Source organism: Miscanthus floridulus, chromosome 3 (genome assembly GCF_019320115.1).
Source record: "Miscanthus floridulus cultivar M001 chromosome 3, ASM1932011v1, whole genome shotgun sequence".
In the NCBI taxonomy this organism is placed as follows: domain Eukaryota; kingdom Viridiplantae; phylum Streptophyta; class Magnoliopsida; order Poales; family Poaceae; genus Miscanthus; species Miscanthus floridulus.
Genome location: NC_089582.1, coordinates 98,918,591 through 98,939,235, shown reverse-complemented (window position 1 = coordinate 98,939,235; position 20,645 = coordinate 98,918,591). Strand labels below are relative to the sequence as shown.

General features: G+C 41.5%; 1 long non-coding RNA gene across 2 annotated transcripts; it reads left to right on the top strand.

Annotated features, from left to right (window-relative positions):
* Positions 1-6,298: 6,298 nt before the first annotated feature.
* Positions 6,299-20,535, top strand: LOC136546238 (uncharacterized). 2 transcript variants are annotated; one of them, XR_010781312.1, is made up of 3 exons: positions 6,299-6,958; positions 7,045-7,500; positions 20,415-20,535. It is a non-coding gene; the product is annotated as an uncharacterized lncRNA (long non-coding RNA). The 2 variants fall into 2 exon arrangements; XR_010781313.1 differs by lacking the exon at positions 20,415-20,535 and adding an exon at positions 13,668-13,801.
* The last annotated feature ends 110 nt before the right edge of the window (positions 20,536-20,645 follow it).

The window sequence follows — 20,645 nt, the reverse complement described above, 5'->3', positions numbered from 1 at the left end:
CCGATCCGTTTTCATCCCTAGTGTTGAGGATTGCAAAGAGCATAAAAATTAAGAAATGATTAGAATTAAAGAGAATATTAAACTTATACTCATTATGAATGTATATGCAAGCGAAGTTATACTCGTTATGAAGTGTATATGCAAGCGAGGCCCCTTCCCGCTATTCCTACCGCAGGGCTGCAGCTGGACTTCAGTAGCAAAAGGTTCCCGGAATGATGGAATCAAGGAATGGGAACGTGGAACAACCTGAGTGTCATTAAAAAAAAATTATGGTACAAAAGAGTGTATACTTATTTATATTGCTCGTTCGAGATATAAAATATGTACCTAGTATAGCAGCAACAATGTTATTATAGTAATACTTTTTGAAGTAACTAATATAAACTTGTTTTATTGTTGCCCGTTAGATTTTTCATCTAGCGTCCATATGGCGGTTATATAAATATCGCATAGCGGAATGATGTTTTATATTATTATTCCAATTCCACAATATTTGTGAATTAATAAGTTAGCCAAATATAAAACGAGGTCACATTTTGCACGATTCAGACTGCTAATCCTATTGCACCCGGCCCGGGGGAGAAGGCGGGACAGTACGTAGTACTGACGCTGGGACACAGTAGTACTAAGTGGCTATTGTCGCGTATTGTTGCCGCCTAGCAGTCTTCGACGGCCGACAGGCGGCGGTGCTGCGGTGACAGCGCCGGCAAGCCGCGGTGCCGTGGCAGAGCTTCATCTGTTGCGTCATGGACTCGTGTGCTTCGGCCTTTCGGGCGTGTTTCTCTTTTTTCTCCCCTTTTTTGAGGGTGGGTGTGGTTGCTCAGCAATGGCGAGGTTAGTATGCAGTATGCACCCTGCAGCGGTATGCTCTCCACGCTCCTTCTGAATCAATGTTGCATATATATATATATATATATATATATATATATATATATATATATATATATATATATAGGGAGAGGCTATTCAGTAGCCGGCTACAAAATAAGTTATTCTGTAGCCACCTCCATTTACTATAATTTTATATACTAATTTACCATAATGTCAATACATATTTACGATAGTTGGGTTACTATAACACATGGGGATATTTATCATAACGTTATATTAAACCACTTAGTAAGGAGTTACTATAATCTCATAAATTAACATAGTAATTATCATAACTCAAAGTGGCTACAGAATAAGTTATTCTGTAGCCAGCTACAGGATAGTAGTTCTATATATATATATATATATATATATATATATATATATATATATATATATATATATATATATATATATATATATGTGGATGTGGATGTATTTAAGATGCTTTGTGTTTATACGTGCTCGATTGTTTAGTCAAATAAACATGGTATGAATACACACGCTTATACATATTCAAATGGATTTATATCGTGTTTATTCGTCGTAATGTATATAATAATTATCTAGAATCTTGCTTTTCAATGTATGTTGATAGATGTAAGCTTGAATTCCAAGGTTTAATAGGTTCATTATTAGTTATGGTCCAATTTCTCTAATGATTAGGTTGCAAACTAATTACTTATAATTAGTTTTCCACAATATAGGGCTTGTTTGGTTCTTAGCCAGAAATAACCACACTGAACATGCGGCACGCCTAGCCTGTGACGAGGAAAAGGTACGCCACACTTTTGGCGCGGACATAAAAGAAAATACACTGCATGCATGTCTCCACAAATGCGGCATGCCACTAGTCGCCGCATGCATGTTGGGTCATGAATCAAACGGAAGTTATCTTAGGTGCGATGAGCTGTGGCATGTTCTGGCTAAGAACCAAACATGCCCTTAGTTAAAATTATGGAAGCGAGGGGTAACATGTTTGAGGTAGTATTGCTGGAGTTAGGATTAAAATATAGATATTATAAAAATGGGTGACTACCCAAACAGACAGATAGGTAGTTTGTTTTAATAGTACTGCTGCAGATGCTCTAAGCCCACGATGACATGAAGCAACATAAACTACAGGATACAGTAGAATTGTCGAGTGCCAGGGGCGCTCGGCAAATAGCACATGGCGTACATTTTAACAGCAAAGAGCTCTTTGCTGAGTGTCAATCATCGGGCACTCGGCAAAGCCTTTTGCCGAGTGTCAATAAACACTCGGCAAAAAAACTCTCGGCAAAAAAAGTTAACGGGATGGCACGGTGACGGCACTTTTGCCGAGTGCACGACGGAAAAACACTTGGTGTCAAGGCTAAAACACTCGGCAAAGTTTAGACACTTTGCCGAGTGTCACGCCCAATATACTCGGCGAACAAGCGCGCAACGGCCAGATTTTTATGGTCACTTTGCCGGGTGTCCATTAGAATACACTCGGCAAAGCCAAAACACTCAGCAAAGAATGTTCCCAGAATAACAGAAATTGGCCCCTTTGCTGAGTGTTTTGTCTTGACACTCGGCAAAGCGACCAATACCACCCATTTTTTACTAATCTGTCACGTATAACGGATCCCTCTTAATTCACAATAAATCATCACAATTCACAATAAACCATCATCACAGGTATAATTATATGTCACAGGCATAATAAACCATCATCACAATTCACAATAAACCATTATCACAATTCACAATAAACCATCATCACAATTCACAATAAACCATCATCACAAGTCACAACTAAGTCACAATAAGCCACAAATGCAAATGAAATCACTGCGGAGGCCTTGGAACCACTGCGATAAATCCGGGTCTTGAGGCTGATTATTTGATGCCGCCGATTGATTCTGCACAAAAGAGAAGAGATTGCATGTGTGAGACAAGATTGATATTTATATGTGATGCACTTAATATCTAAGGTTCCTTGACACATAGAGATTGCACTTAATTCTGCACAAAACAGAGAACTATGGAGCCCAAGCTAATCTTAAGAGTTTAGTTGCAATATTGCAAATGCACATGCCCAATATCATCCAGCTGACTCGTGGACCAAAACCTATCTAAACAAAGCATCAAGACTACCCACGACTCTACATCTCTATCTAGTCACAAAAATATGCAAAGTATTCAATCTAAAGTTCTCTAGGCCATTTTGTGCTAACATCTAAAGTTCAAGTCATTTTGAGCTAACATCTAAAGTTCTCTAAGTCAAAGTATTCAATCTGCAATATAAGGTGTCAAGTGACTCACATGAGTAGTTGTGGATGGCTGAGGTGGAGGGAATAGCATCAGTGGCGGTGGCAAAGGTTGACCCATACTCGATACAAAATTCTGCATGTATTGGAACATTTGGTTCATCCTCAACCGATTTTCTTCCTCTATCCTTTGCCGCTCGGCCTCTATCCTCTACTGAATCATATGCTCCATCGTCAGCTGTTGTTCTTCCTTCATGTTCTGCCGCTCGGCCGCCACCCTCTACTGAATCATCTCCTCCATCCTCGCCTCCATCTCCTCCCGTTGCTTTGTTTCTGCTTCCACCCGAGCTTATAATATTTCATCCCAATGTTACAATGCAAAGCTAAAGTACGTAACAATCAATGAACGATGAATAAAACAGAAATAACCTGGAGAGCCTCCATCTGAAACTGTGTAGTGGTTAGCCGTGGGCGTATCGCCGGGCTCAACCTCATGCTCCTTGCTCGGATCTAGGAGAGAATGGGAGTAGAGGCCATGTCGATTGTACTGTCGCAAATCCAGTACCGACCATGCTTCTTGTCTCCTCCCACCCTCATCATGATTTCTCCATCAAGATCTTGGGTGCTCGGATCGAACTCTGGCCCATGAACCTCCCTTGCCATCGTTGTGTACTCAATGACGCGGCTGTGGATGCTGGGATCGCTGTACGCCTCGGGCGGGTCCGCCGAGTTGAAGTCGATATTTGCCGTCGCCTTGCCCTTTTTGGACAGAACCCATGCCTTGAATTGGGAGCAAGGCTGGCCATCATGTGACGACGACTGTGGCAAAAATGCAAAATGATTAGAAATTATGCAGAATTGAGCGTTCGAATAAAGAAATGAATTCGTGTACCCATTTTTCCCTGTATTCGTCGAGGCTCAGGCTGCCTTGATGGTGTGATGCACCTGGCATAAGCAAACGCCGGTCCCAACAAGCGTTGTGCGTCTCCACTCACCCAGGCTCGAACCACTTGTCCACCATGTATTCCTAGCACCGGGTATGCTGGGCGCACCAGTACGGAGGCACCTACGTCATCAAGTGTATGACATATGAAAAAGTGAAATTAAGCATAATTAATCTCATAAAAAGTAAGTATTAATGTTTTATATTTACCTTCCAGAATTGTTCCCGGGTCAGGTTCATTGTTCTTGCCTCTTCTTTTTTAACCTTCATCCCTCTGTATTGAGCATAGTAGTCGATGATGGCCTGGACGCGCGCCTCGTAGTGCATGTCCTTCACGAGCTTCTTGGTGGCTTCTTTAGAGATGGAGGCCACCTTGGCCTCGTACCCCTCCTGGCAACTGTAGAAGTCCTGCATATAGACGCGATTTATACAGACATTACTTCAAGAATGTCCAGTGAATGTGATGTATTGAGCAATGTAGTGCGAGGAATACTTACCCATAGCTCGCCCTTCACCCGCTCCGCCTTGTTGGGAAATACCTTGCCGTCACGATCAGCGGCGTCGCGGGCGGTGACGTAGTGGTCCCACGTGTAGGCCGGCTCCTGCTCTTCGCCAAACTGCACTAAGCCAGGGAAGTGTAGCCTGCACAAAAGGCCAAGGATGCCATTGACCTTGCGGTTGTGATCACCCCCACAAAAGCCCAGCGCACGTGCCTGTACTTTGCTGAGTGTCCGTGTTTGCCGAGTGTTATCTTTTAAGCACTCGGCAAAGTTGGGTTTTGTCGAGTGCTATTTGTTTGCCGAGTGTTTCATTCAAAACACTCGGTAAATATGATCTTTGCCGAGTGTTTGATGAAATGCACTCGGCAAACCCTCAGGCACTTGGCAATTCTACTATTTCCGGTAGTGATATTGGCAAAACTCACTATCCAAAGACTCTTTTGAGACCTACGTGTTAATTCTTAATAGACAAGCTGTGAAAATAGACAAATCATATAATTGTCATTAAAATAGAAAACATTTGATTGTGTAAACCTTAATTATCATTGAAAGTGATAGTCAGATTGTCAAATTATCGTATTGTATATCATTGTAAAAATAAACCTAAGATAACTCTAATAATTTTTCACCTAAATTACCTACCTTTATATTATTATTATAAAAAAGCAATACAAAATCATAACCTAAACTAGCATTTAAAGCACTCACATATATATACCATTACAAAAGCAATAACCCAAAATACCACTGCATATATATACTTCTGAAAATGCACTTCTACGTTTACCAACACTATAAGGTAAGTTACATCTAAATTATTATCCATCTCAATCATATTGAAAAACAAGGACACTCGTATCACTGTGTGGAAGTGTGGATTCATAGACGCGTTGTGCCGTTGGTACATGTAGCAGCACCCCAGCAGGCACAGCAGCCGTGGGGCTGAGCCGGCCCAGAGGAAAAAAAAAGAACAGAACCCCATCCGCATGTGTAACCGTAACACAAGTAAGAATATGTAATTAGGGACCATCTTAGAATCTTGACTTGGTACCACAGAGGGGGAAAAATACTAAATTCACTAAACTTGATTTTTAATTTAATTGTTTTTAGCTTTAACCAACAATTGACATGTATGATGGGACCACGAGAAAACCTGTGTCGGCTGCTCATTGGATTATGAAATAAATATGCATAGTTTTACTTTAATAAAAGTGACAAAGGCGTCATATATATGTCGACCACTATATCATAGTGAAAAGATCTAAACACCTACTAAATAAAAATTTATCATCGAAAAAACTACATACATAACCCAACTCAACCTATTCTAGCCTGTCGTAATATATAGCCTTTATAGACTTGAAATGAATATATGTTGTTTCGACTCTAACAAATAATTTGATCGAAAGCTAGTGAGTGTGGGAATGAATTCGATAACATGACTCCACACTTCGAAAGTGTGCATAGGGCCTTTTTGTCATAGAATTTTCTTGTAACCATACCCGAAAAAAGTACCACCCTAGCTAGTACGCTTAGCAATAATCAGTACCTTAGGCCGAGTATATTCTTAGATGAAATAAAAATCAACAGAATCCCATCCCATCCTCAATTCCTCATGAAACCCTACTTTCTCCCAAGTCCAACCCTAGCTACTGTAGGGCTATGCGGCACCACTAGCAATAGCAAGAACAAGGCAATTAGGGGACCGTCTCCTCTATATAAGCCCTCTTCCACGGGGTATACGGTACCACCAGGACCAGAACGGGTGAAGAAGCCCAGCCAGCCAGTAGGATAGCCCTCCCAGATCTGGCCGGCCGGCTGCCGCCTTCTTCTTCCCCAATTCGGGAAAGACGACGATGAAGATAAGCTTGTGTACCATGGTTTGGTTCTTCTTCTCTCTAGAAATATCCCCCTTGCGCCCGCGCGCGCGCTCTCTCTCTCTCTCTCTTCGTGTCCAATTCTTGTTGCGTCTGCTTTGTACTGTAGTACTTTGCAGCGGTGGTCGACGACGGAATGGGATGGGGGCGCGGGCGCTGGCTGGAGCCAGGAGCTAGACGGTGTGGCTGACAGAAGAGAGTGAGCACGCATCGGCCAGACTGCATCATATACGGCGGATGGATGGATGCCTAGGCGCAGCTGCTGTTGCGTGCTCACTTCTCTTTCTGTCAGCTCTCTCTCCTCCTAGGGACTTGTTCCGCAGTATGAATCCATCGCCCCCTCCCACTTCCATCCATCGCTGCGCGCCGATGATGCGTCGTCGTCGTCGTGCAGGAGCAGCCGTTCTCCTCTCACATCGGTCGCCGTGGTGGTACTGTTTATTCTGAGCCGCCTGCCGGCCTGGTCGTGTCCCTACCTGAAACCTTATCTTGTCTCCCGCTCGGATTCCGATGACCTCTGCTCTTTGGAATAAGGTACTCTTAAATCTCATGGAAGCCGCTGAACGCATGTACGCCATGGATCCTTGCGCTGACAACGTTTCTTTTCTTTTATCGGTGAGGCTCTCGTTGCCATCTTTGTGGCTTCCGAAGATGGAATTTTGGCAGGCTTCAACCTTGGCGTGGAAGGGACGCGTGATGGTTTGGTTAACTTAACACCTGTCTTTGCTCACCTCCTCAGGAATCTGCTTAACGGAAAGCACTGTTTGACTAGTCCTTGCTACTTGCTAGGCCTCCTCCCTCCCTCTCTCCCTCCCTCTCTCTCACTTATCTACTCGTTTCCTCTTCCTTTCCGTAAAGATTTCACACAAATCCTTTCCCCCTTTTGTTGTCCTCATCTCATGTGCTTCTGTGACTATTGAGAGATAGGTGGGCGAGGCAGCCATGAACTTGGTGGTCGGAGGCAGATCTGCTTGGATGCAAGTGGAACGGGCCGGCCCCGGCAGCCGGCACGGCACCTACCTCCAGCGGCGGCTGCTTCTAGATCTGGAAACTAATGTTTCTTCTCCATCCAGCCGGTGAGTTCGTGCTTCTTCCTCTCTCTCTCGTCCTATAGCTTCTGCTAAAGCGTGTGCTTGCCTCCTCGTATCTGTCCTGCAGCTAGTAGTTTTGTGCTTGTATTGTTGCTTGCCTTTTTTCTGGAGTTATTATATCATGGATGGTTAATTGATTTCGTCTCTGAGTGTGATTGGGGATTTTGCATCTCATGGTACTCCTACTTGTGATATGAGCTAGCTAAGTGTTTTCTTGCTGTTAATTCGATGTTTCATTCATGCAGTTGTTGATCTGGTGTTCCCTTTAGCCTTTGCGTGCGTGGTCGTTCTTAGTTTTCCTGAATCGGTGTGAATACGAGATAGTATAGGCTTAGTTACCCTTGGGTCCAAGGTTATCTACCTCTTGCCCCCCCCCATAACTTGCTTAATTTATGGCCGTTTTTAGTTAGTCAAGTATATTATCTCCCATGTAGAAAATCTATATAATAGCACAGTGCAACACATGGTCGTTTTATTGTATGCAGAATAGAATGCTCGTTGAACCTATTGATTGATTTCCCACTTCCTATGTACTACTACCGAACTTACTAGCATGTATTTATGTTTTCAATCTATTATCTAAAAAACGGTAGTTATGTCTTCAGTGCTTCTGTATCATTTGTTATATCCTTCGGTTCTGCTTCTGCATCATCTCCCTCTCCACTCTTTGAAGTGTGAACTACCACAAATTAAAGCTGTTGTAACTCATTAGTTTATTACAAAAGTTTCAGCCAGATTCATAATATATTTGTTTATTTTACACTGATCGTGTAAACCTTTGAAGTTGTGTCTGATGTAATAAATGCAAAGCTGTAGTTGTGTTGCTGTATGCTTGGAACATTGAGTTTATATTATTGCTCATTAGTTTGTTATACAGAAGTTTCAGCTAACAAAAGAAAATATTTTTCCTTGGTCAAGATAAATTAAATGACAGTTATGAATTGCACATAAGGATCATCTCTGTTTGGTCTAAATTTTAATTGTATGTGATATTGTGGTATGTTACCTATGTATTTGGGTAGCACATACTGAATCGAGGTAAAATTCGCCGCATATGATGGTTGCTGTTATTGCTTTACAAATTCTCTTGACAATATCTAACAGATGAAGTTTCTTATTGCAATATCTAACAGTTTCAATCAAAATTAACCAGTGTTCATATTATTTCCTCTTGCAAACTATAGCAATACATGAGATTATTCTATAGTGAGAGTTAAGTAGTGACTAATTCTTTAGCAGAACAAAAAGAGAAGGTGCTTGGTGCAGTCTATGCTCCTGAAAGTAACTGGAATCATCTCATTTATATAAAAAATGGTTTAGTCTGCATTCAGATCATTGCACCTAAGGTAGCTCCATTTCTCAGTAGAAGATCCTACAAGGCTTCTGAACACAAAAAAGTTCAGGTGACATTTTTGGTTGGCTTGTACATTATGCATGCATATTGGTTTGTTGGCTGGTTTTTTGGACATTGTTCCTTTTGATATGATTAAGCGAAGACTAAGATTAACTAAGAACTCGTTCTTTGTTGATTTGAGATGCTCAACTATTCTGTTTGGTGCAACCAAATCATCCAACTCCAATTTAATTTTCCCTATACCACCTGGTTATCGGGTCATCTATGTGATTTTTTACATAGATGACGTCATGCTTAAAATATGACTGCGCTATGGATCCACTGAGTCCTATCTGTCGGCCTTGGTGATGGATAAAGTCATCACAAGGGACATACAAAGTAGATGTCCCTTGGTGTATGTTCTTTTACTGACTATGTAGTGCTATTTAATGAAAGTTGGGTGGAAGCCTAGATTTGTGGTGGCAGACCAGAGACCAGAGATTTTATACTTTAGCATTACTCCATCGCTACTTGACCTATGGAGGGAGATACCAAGATACTAGTTATGTTTCAAAGGTCAATTAATGCCCAAGAAAGAAACCTTTTGATATTTGGGATTGATGGTGCAAATAGATGGGGGCATCAACAGAGATGTTAACCATAGAATTAAAGTGGGGTGGATGATATAGTGCCAAGCATTTCACATTTTCTATCACATATGACAAGAAGGTTCCACATTGACTAAAAAGGTAAGGTCCATAAAATGACGGTTAGACCTACAATGTTGAATGGTGTAGAATGTTGGCATACTAGAAGGTGTTCAGTAATGAAGTGTTATAGGAACACATATGTTGTATTGCTATAACGACTAAATAGTCCAAGAGGGGGCCGGGTGGGCTCGGCTGACTTGAGCTTTAAAAAAAAGCATAACAACATTAACATATATATGTAATTCAACCCTTGCATGACAAGACATAGAATTAAACAAGACATACTAAGAAGAGTCTTAGCTCCATCAACCTAAGCCATATTCCAATTTTATCCGACTAGCGAATTGAAAAACCTAGCTAGTGAATCACACTAAGGCAAAACCAAGTCTACCTGTCAATTAAGGGGGTGTTTGGCACGGCTCCTCCTGAGGGGCTCCTCTGGAGGAGCCAGAGCCATTTTGGAGGAGCCACAATTTCAGGCTTCTCCAAAACAGCTCCGGCTCCTCTGCTTTTACTGAAAAACGGTTCCTCCACGAAAACGTTTGGCAGGGCTCCTCTAGAAGAGCCAGAGCTAGAGCCAGGAAGGAGCCCTGCCAAACAGGCCCTAACATCTCGAAGGCACACAAAGATTGCAAGAAAGTAAATGAATAATAATTAAAGAGATGGACAAGTGATAATTGGATTTTGACATGGTATCAAGTTGTTGCCCTAAGCCTCTAATACACATTGGAGCACCTACTAAAAGTTAAGTTCACTTGTGTCATAAATGCTCAGGATCCACTAAAAGAATCCATTCTCCACTCCGATTTAGTGAGTCTCAAACCAAGTACAAAGAGAGGAGCCTTGGACCTAGAACTCCACCAATGGAAGGTCACCTAGTCCTCCACTAGGCCATTTAGGTGCTAGCAAACACCTAGAGCAACACGTTTTCAACCTTCACATGAAAAAACTCCAAGTCGAGACCCAAAGGTTGGACACAAAGATCACTCTCACTAAGCCAATCCTTGATCGTGACTTGCAAATGCCCTTGAAACCCTCACAATAGCTTCCTAATATGATCTAGATGATCTTCCATGTCCACTAAGGCACACCACCGGATCATACGGTGAACATCATCAAGCATGTTCACATAGTGTCCAAGTCATGCATAGTGCCAACAAATGATTCGATGGGAGCCACAAAGGTATCATTGAATCAATGGTGCACATCAATAACTTGGACAGCTTATGATGCATAATGTCACAGTTTTATCCATTGGACTCCACGCATGCACCGTTTCATTTTACGATGAAAATTAGCAACTTGGTCACACTAGTTCAAGTCCCAATGGTGTCGCGTAGCACCAAATGATACACTAGCACTACTACAACATAGGGATATAGTAACACCAACTTGTGTTACTATAGGCTAAAAAAGGTGTTTTTATCTCTCTTAGTAACACATTGTTTTTGTGTTCCAATTGGCCATGTTACTATAGACTTACAATGAACATTAGCAGCTTGATCGCATTAGTTCAAGTCCAAATAGTGCCACGTAGCACCAAATGATACACTGACACTAATATAACACAGGGATATAGTAACACTAACTTGTGTTACTATAGGCAAAAAGAAGTGTTATTAATTATCTCTCTTAGTAACACATTATTTTTGTTTTCCAATTGTCCATGTAACTATAGATTGATCTATTGGAACACAATATATGTGTTCTTTTGTATAAAAAAAAGTGTTCCCACACTGTAACATATTTACTTATCCATTGGAACATTTGTTTAGTGTTGCAGTGATTTATATTGTAACACTTTATTTTAGCTCTAATAACACTTCCAGTGTTGTGTTAGAACACACGATTTGTAACACATTCACTTGTGCACTGTAATGTTTCTCAAGTGTTACATTGATTCTCTATTGTAACACTTCTAGTGGTAGAGAACATAGTTTTGAATAGAGGAACACATGGTTTGTAACACATGTTTTACCTATTGTAACATATTTAGATTTTGAAATAAATATTTACTTGACCCTTGCATGTGAAATACACATTCCGACAATCACACAAATATGACACATTGTAAAAGCACACAAACCACATGTTGGGGGTGTGTAATATGTTGGGAACCCCCACTATCATGTTTAAGGCCCAATTACATAGCTTGTGACTAACAAAATAATGTTTGGGAGGGCGTTTGTAGCCTTTGGTGTCATTTTTGTAAATACTAACCCCTCTTTGGGTCCGTTTGTAGCTCTTAGTGGTACTTCTGTAAATACAAACCCCACCAAGGGCATAAAGAGAACTTCCTCTCCCACCTCCCCTATAAGAGGGAGAGGTTATACGGGAGGTGGGGAGGTGAAGGGCTGGCTGTTGACTTGCCGGGCTCCCTCTCTCCTTTGCTTACCTCTTCGCTATCTCAGATTTTGTTAGCCACACCAACATTGGTGCACACCGTTCGTGCTCATGATTTTCTTTCGGGAGAGCGAAGAGAGGAACCCTTTGAGAGAGCCAACACTCCGTACGGGCAGGTACTCGCTTGGCCTAGGAGAACACCCTTCACTGGTTAGCCGGTTGCTTGGGTAGACTTCGCCGCCGCCGGTAACGGTGTTTTCGCACTTGGGCGAGGGCCGACCTGGGCGAGCACCCCTCCACACTACCTCAGCCTCGAGCATCGGCGAGCACCCTTCGCGGCGTTCGGGCGAGCTTGGGCGCTCGGCATCGGGCGAGCACCTCTTCGCACGCTGGGCGAGCACTCCCTTCGTGGCGCTTGGGCGACCCCGGCCTAGAAAAGCTACATTCGACAGCCCAACCGAAGGTCCGGCGAAACTTGGTTCCGCCTTGCCGGCGCAAGTCGCCTGCTCGCTGCCATGGCGATGGCATGACCTCTGCCTCCAAGAAGGCTACCATGGGTGACCCTCCTTTCCCCAATCTCCCACCCTCCATTCTCTTACAGCTGGCGGTCGAGATGTTGCTCGCGTTATGCGCGACCGAGATGTTCGACGAAATGCAATCGAAGTATTCCTGATGTCATCATGTGCTTCCTGGGATCTAGGATGGGGATGTTCTTTGGTGGTTGTTAGTCTACATACTTTTTTCTTATTCAGCATAAGCATTGGTGATGCAAATCTGCAGGAATTTCATAACTAACCCACCACCTAACCAAGTGGCCAAGTGCTGCAGCCTGGGGCGTCGCACAGAACAGATTTGTCCATTTTGTGTTTGCTTGTACTAGCTTCTGCAGGCCACGGAGTTACAAATTTGTAGGAAAATGTCGCTGTTTGACAAAGTTGAGTCGCCGTGGTATAGAAGAGTGTCAAGAATACTTTCTTTTCTAGTAAGGTTAGGGGGTCAATATCATTGGGAAAGTGACTGATATTGGTGGGTCGTTGCTGTAGAGATTTGAAAGGACAATTCTGAGACCACTAACCCAGTGCTATGAGAATAAAAATACAACTGACATACTCCTCCCCTCCTCCCTTTGTTCCCCTTTAGGGAAGGTCTTGAATTTTAGAATGAAACATGCATGCAGCATCAGCCTCGCTGTAGCTCAGCAATTTCTATGCCATTGGAGTATTTCTTTTTTGCTAGTCCTGATTCTTTGTGTAGTGCCGTGCTATGTTTAAACAAATTATGAAAATGCATTGCTTTGTAGCAAGGTGCATATGCATAAAATTATCTGCACATTTGAACTTTTTAATATCCATGTATTTCACATAGTCTCTCATGGAGGGAAAAAAACCAACAAATGTTGAACTTTGCATCTTGGGATGAAAAACTGAGCTTTTCACTGGATAAGTGAAAAGTAATAGGTTGTTGAACTATACCCTTCTTCTCTGATTCAAGTGTTTTATGGCGAAATAGTATCATATTATTGCAGAAAGTTCATTTGTTATACGGATTCTCAGCTATGAAGACTCTTTGAAATGTTGTCTTTTCTTAAGTTAGGAGCTTTTGCACAATTTTTGAGGTAAATTTCATGCATATGATTACAGGAAGAAAAACACCAACACCCTTTCCAGTCTAAACTTAATGGACTTAACTGATTATGAGACTGAGGTGGAAGGTGTCGTCTGTTAGAGGCAGTTCTTCAGTTACTTAGTTTTTTCTTTTCTTTTCAGTTGGCTTCAATTGCCTAAACTCATCGTGATCTTTTGGTTGGATGCTAGCTGGTTGACTGGAAGATTCTTGCTTAGCTCTGTTGTTTGGCGTTGAAACTTGTAAGCTGGAAACCCCAGCATTGTTGTTGTGTCAGAGTCCGTACAAACTTTTATATTAACCTGGAAGCTCAACTTGTTTTTCTCTGCAACTGCAAAACTTGTTTCTGTTTTCAAACTGTCAACAATAATATCAAGGCTTCAAAGTAAATGCACTTTTCCGAACTAAGTAATTTCCCAGATTGATGACAAGAAGCCCTTCCAAGACACAGAAGTTAATCATTTTAAATAGACTTTGCATTTTTTCTTTTGGGTCAGCAGCAAGCTCTTTCACTCCTTTTTGGTTTAGGACCTGTTTTGTTTCAGTAAGTTGTCTGGGTTAGTTGCACTGTCTGTTATCAGTCAGTGCATAGTTTCTCTGCTTTCCTTTCGTTTGTCAGGTCTGAACTTGTGTTATAATATTGCTCCGTGCAGTAGTAGTTAGCCGCACAATCGTCCAAAGATAGCAAAAAATAGGAAAATACTAGCTTTTTTTTACCCCTCCCAAAATGCTCATGAGCTGCTCTCGGCGCTTTGCTCTTAAGCCTCTGTCCTCTAGTCCTCTATATGATTATAGTATCAGTGGTACTTTAAAAATTCTTTCACTCCGTCCGTTTTTTGTTTGTGCAAACCTGTTTTCATATTTCGCAATATATTAAGTACATTGCAGTTTCAATCATTTTGCTTAATCTTCATCTAACCCTGCAGGATTAACAAGAGGTCAGTAACTTATTCTCCTTTAATACTTTGAAATTTCTATCCTCAACATTGAACTAGATGGTCATGAGTAAGAATTTTCTAATCTCAGTGTTTTGGGGTGTTTGGATCCCGGGACTAAAGTTTAGGAGGTGTCACATGGGGTGTCGCATAGGGTGCTCGGATACTAATAAAAAAACAAATTACAGAATCTGTAGGTAATCCGCGAGACCAATTTATTAAGCCTAATTAATCCATCATTAGCACATGTTTACTGTAACACCACATTGTTAAATCATGGACTAATTATGCTAAAAAAATTCGTCTCGCAAAACAGTTTCAATGTGTGCATTTAATTTCGTAAAAAGTCTATATTTAATACTCCATGCATATGTCCAAACATCCGATGGGATAACGACTAAAGTTTAGGAGGGGGAAACAAACACCCTCATACTAAAATGCCAGCTTTTCTAGATTTTTTTGTCTTGTCAGAGTCTTACATGATTTGCAAAATAATTCATCTAATCTTGCGATTACATGCAATCTCCCCTAAACTTGCAATATGTGCTTGTTTCCACCTTCAGTAAACTGTTCCACTCTATAAAAGCTATTCGGGGATCCTAAATCATAATTATGCTTTAAGTTTCCACTTTCTCCCCTGAAGATATGAGAAAAAAAGAAAAAAACGAAGAAGACCACAAGGTTCATTCGGACACTTCGCAGCAGGCGAACACCGAACACCGGAGCACAACTTCGTCAAAGCAACTCCAGAGCCCATCATTTCGGACAGCCTGGCCCAACTACAGCAGTAACACAATAAGTGCGAAATCCCAAATGCAGCATTTATCTTTTCACAATCATTTCGATCTTTTTAACGAACTCTGCTATTTCGCAGCCCAATCCCTTAGGAGCCTAACTCATCACTTATCTTTTCGATTTGCTCAAAAAAAAGTCACTTATCTTTTCGAAAGAAAAAAAAAACGCTGGATTTCGAACCTGAGGCACTACCCCAGCCAAGTTTTCTCCGGTCCGTGCCTGCTACTCCCTGCAGCGTTACCCAGGTCAGGAAAGGTCAAGCGTGCCTTACGGAGTCAGAAACCCGTCCGGGAATCCCGTGTGCATCGACGGGGAAGATTTTTCATGGCTGGCGCGGCGCACTGGCACGAGCGCAAAAATCATCGCGCCCTGAAAAGCAGTCGCAAGTCCTACATGGTAGAGAAACAAGGGGAAAAAAGAGCGCTAATAGTGGGTGCCTCCTGGGCCCTGCCGGTGACACCCTCGCCCAAATCTCATTCCTTTTCCCCCAAATCTTGCAGCCTCTCTCTCTCCTTCGCATTCCATTCATCGCTGCCCACCACCAGTTTCTCCCTCGCCGGTCGCCACCATGCACTCCCTCACTGGTGTGCACCACCCGTACCTCCGCCACCAGAGATCCTACACGCTGCCTCCAGGGCCCCTCACGGCAAAGGTCATTCCACCGTACCACTGCCGCAAAAACTCCGTGAGCCCGTAACCCTAGGCTGATATGTGGTCTGCCGACAGGCAGTGCCTCCGCCTCGACTCATCTGTCCGCCGCTGCTGCTGTAGGTCCATCGACATCGCAGGTTCCGGTATTATTCAAGCAGGGGCAAATGCAGGAGATGGGGTATCTGTAAATGCAGATGTTGCAGCTATGCAAATTGACAATGAAGCAGGTGCTATTGCTCCAAAGAAAGGGAGTGGAAAGAATAAACCCTTTTGCTTTCTTTGCCTAACTTAAGGGCACGTAATGAATGACTGCAAAACACCAATCTGTTGTGACATTTGTGATAGTGATACTCACGTTACCAAAGCTTGCCCTTCCATGAAGGGTGCAAAACCTACAGCAAAGCTATGTGGTTATGCAGTTCAAGGTTTGGGTTTTTATTATATCCCTTTCTCAGGTAACCAAAAGGCAAAAATTGATCCTACAGAAGCAATAGTGAAGGTCTCTGATGGTTCTCTTACTGTGAAACTAAGTCACAGTAGAGCTTGAGAGACTCGCACCAGACTGGAAATGGGTTGTGGAAGAAATTAATGAAAACTCCTTTGCCACAACTTTTCCATCTAGTGCTGAGCTAAAACGTATGGATGATTGGGGTCCTGTGGAAGCAAGGAGTGCAAAAGCAAAATTGACTGTTTCAGAGAAAAAAAAAGATGCAGAGGTGTACAAGTCTGAAATTCCTAAAGTTTGGGGACAGTTCCGTGGTCTCCCGAGCGACTTACGGAATTTTCCTATCATCTGGGCCGTGGGTACTATTCTTGGTGCCACAAAGATGGTGGATATGAAATTTACCAAGCGATTTGGAAGACCAAGGCTGAGAGTTGTTGTACTAAGTCCAGAACTAATTCCGGATTTATTTAACGTTGTAATTAGAGAATTTGTGTATGAACTCCAATTCTAGCTAGAAACAGAAGAGGAGGAAAATGACCCAAGACTAATTAATATGGATAATCAACCGGATGAATCCGGCAAAAAAGATGATGATTTGGACAAACTCAACAAAGACCCAACACCTAATGCTAAGGAATCAGACTCCAACAAGGAGAACGCAAAGAAAGATAAGAAAGATGGGAGTCCCTCTGCTCCACCAGCAGCAAAAAATTCAAACAAAGGGACACTAGCTGCTCTTCTGTCATGGCCCACTGTGGAGCTGAAGTCGACCGGGTTATTGACTCGACCAAGGCTTGGGTACTTAAATCCTTTGATGGGCCTTTGAATTCAAAACACCATGCACAAACCCCTACTGAAAATACCACGCCTACCCATTGGAGCAAGCGCAATGTGGCGATAGGAGACCAAGACTCTACTGAGAGAGCAGCCAAGCTAAAGGCACGCAAAATTTTGGAGGAACCTAATAATTCAGGTAACATTTTAAACGCATCTTTTCTTTCATTCTCTAATGATGAAGTTGCTCATAATATCAGTAAGGTGGGGGTTTCGTTAGGTTCAAATGATATAGTGTTAGTAAATCGATTAGCAACCTTAAACATGTGGAAAGGAGCAGACTGCATGTGTTGCCTAAACAAAAGGAACTACATGCTAGTAGCGAACAATTGGATTATAACTTAACAGATTCGGAGGATGAACTTGATCTCTTAGCTATTAACCAACTATGTGGTGAGATAGCCAAGGGTATGAGTGAAGGGGAAGCCAGTGATCTACAGGTGGTGCCTCAAAAAAATAAATCAAGTTCAAAAAAAAGAAAAAGAAATTATGCAAGAGAAAATCAAAAGAGAACCTTTAGTTTAACAATGAAGGGCATATTTTGGAATTGTAATGGGTTAGGTGACCCAAAAAAACATAGATTTGTGTTTGATTTGGTGCAGAAAAAGGAGCTAGGTTTTGTTGCCTTATCAGAGACCGGTAGGAGGGACTACTCACCAAATTTTCTAAAAAAATTGTGTGGTGGTAAGGACTTTTTATGGCACCGTAAACCTCCTCGTGGCAGATCTGGTGGCATGCTAGTTGGTATAAACCTTCTAGAGTTCGACATTGGTGAGATAGAAGGAGATTTCTTTATAAAATTGAAATTGAGAAATAAACAGGATGGCTTTCAATGGTTGCTTGTGTCTGTCTATGGGGCAGCTCAACATCATCTTAAAGAGGCATTTTTAACAGAGTTAGTCCAACTATGTTATAAAGAAACCTTACCTATTCTAATAGGTGGTGACTTTAACATCATTAGAGGGCCACAAGAGAAAAATATTGCCAACTACAATGATAGATGGTCATTCTTGTTCAATGCTATCATTGATGCCTTTAACTTAAGGGAGTTGAAACTTTCTGGAAGACAGTTCACTTGGGCTAACAACCTAGAAATTCCAACTTTTGAAAAGTTGGATAGGATTCTTTCTTGTACAGAGTGGGAATTAAATTTCCCGCATACCACTGTCCAAGCTCTATCAAGAGAGATCTCTGATCATACACCCATATTTATTAATATAGGGGAACTTGTGTCTAATAATAATCGATCCTTATTTAAATTCGAGTTGGGTTGGCTGTTAAGAGGGGTTTATGGATTTAGTTACAGCGATCTGACACGGTGCGGATGAGGAGCATAACTCTTTAGATCATTGGCAGGCTAAATTTAGACGCCTACGTCAATACTTGAAAGGGTGGGCCAAAAATACAAGTGGTGCTTACAAGAAAGAAAAGAAAAGGTTGCTAGAAAAATTGGATGAATTGGGTAAAAAGGCTGAATCAACTTTGTTAGATCAAAATGAATTGAATCTTAAGCATGTCTTGAATGAAAGATTGTCCGAACTTCTATGAGAGGAAGAAATAAAATGGTACGAATGTGCTGAAGTAAAGAATTTATTAGAAGGGGATGCCAATGCAAAATACTTTCAGTTAGTAGCAAATGGGAAACACATGAAAACTAGGATATTTAGGTTGGAGCAGGAGGAAGGTTTAATTCACGGTGCCACTGAACTTAAAAAAATATATCACCACTTACTATAAAAAATTATTCAGGCCATCTGATCATAACAACTTGGTGATGGATGAGTCATACCGTGATCACATCCCTCAAGTTATAGCCGAGGAAAATGAACTCTTGGTTGCTGAGTTTATGGAGGAGGAGATTAGAGGTGCAATTTTCCAAATAAACCATAATACGGCTCTAGGTCCTGATGGCTTTCCTCCAGAGTTTTATCATGTATTCTGGAATGTGATTAAGGATGATCCGATGGCTTTGTTCACAGATTTCCATAAGGGAGAATTGCCTCTACATAGCCTAAACTTCAGAACGATCATTTTAATACCAAAGTCTAAAGAAGCTAAACAAATACAACAATATAGGGGGTGGAAAGGAAAACATTTATCATATGGGGGTAGATTAGTGTTGATCAATTCTGTTTTGTCAAGCTTACCTATGTTCATGATGGTCTTTCTTTGAAGTCCCGAGAGGTGTTCTAAAAAAGATTGAATATTTTAGATCAAGGTTTTTTTGGCAAAATGATGAGCACAAAAAGAAATATAGACTAGCAAAGTGGAATATTTTGTGCCAACCAAAAGAGCAAGGCGGTTTAGGAATATAAAATCTAGATTTACAAAATAAGTGTCTTTTGAGCGAATGGCTTTTCAAACTTTGCAATGAGGAGGGCACTTGGCACGAGTTAATAAGGAACAAGTACCTAAAGAATAAGACTCTAAGTCAAATTGAAAAGAAAAACGGGTTTTCTCATTTTTGGAATAGTTTGTTGGGAGTCAAAGACATTTTCTTAAGTCTTGGGAAGTTTAAACTAGACAATGGAACTCAAATTAGATTTTGGGAAGATAAATGGTTGGGCTCCCAACCCTTGAAAATCCAATACCCGAATTTATTTAATATAGTGCATAAGAAACAAGCAATAGTGGCTGATGTACTTAATTCCACCCCTCTCAATGTGTCTTTTAGAAGGGCACTAGTTGGGAACAAGTTGTTCGAATGGCAAAGTCTAATTGTGAGAGTTGCTTTTATTAACTTAAATAAGGGTTGGGATACTTTCATCTGGAACTTAAATAATATTGGCTTGTTTTCTGTTAAATCCATGTACAAATATCTAGTCAATAATGGGATTAAGGTTACCCAGGAAATTTGGCATATGAAAGTGCCCTTGAAGATTAAGATTTTTCTTTGGTTCTTGAAGAAGGGGGGTGATACTGACAAAAGACAATCTTGCTAAAAGAAATTGGAATGGTAGTAAGGCTTGTGTTTCTGTAGCACACCGGAAACTATCCAACACTTGTTTTTTGATTGCCATTATGCCAGATTTCTTTGGTGTGATGTGTTTGTTTTGTTTGGAATTAATCCTCCAACAAACATGAACCATCTTTTCAATAGTTGGTCAAAGCTAGGAGGTTCCAATCATAATCATCTTTTATTGACTGGGGCTGCGGCGTTTTGCTGGGCAATATTGATCACAAGGAACGATGTTGTTTTTGATAAAGGTCACCCAAAAACTTTTTTGCAGGTTCTTTTCAGGGGGACACACTGTTTATGATTTTAGGCTCAGTTGCAGCGCTCGGATGACGACAAGGAACAGATTCTTGATGCTTGCAAGCTACTAGAATCGAGAGCCATGGAGTTCTTCGCATCGCATGGATGGTCCTTCGTTTACCGTCTTGAACTTTAGTTTTGAACCTATAATAAGTTTTAATTATGGGTGTGCTACTGTAATAAGTTTGGACTGATGCTTCTTGTT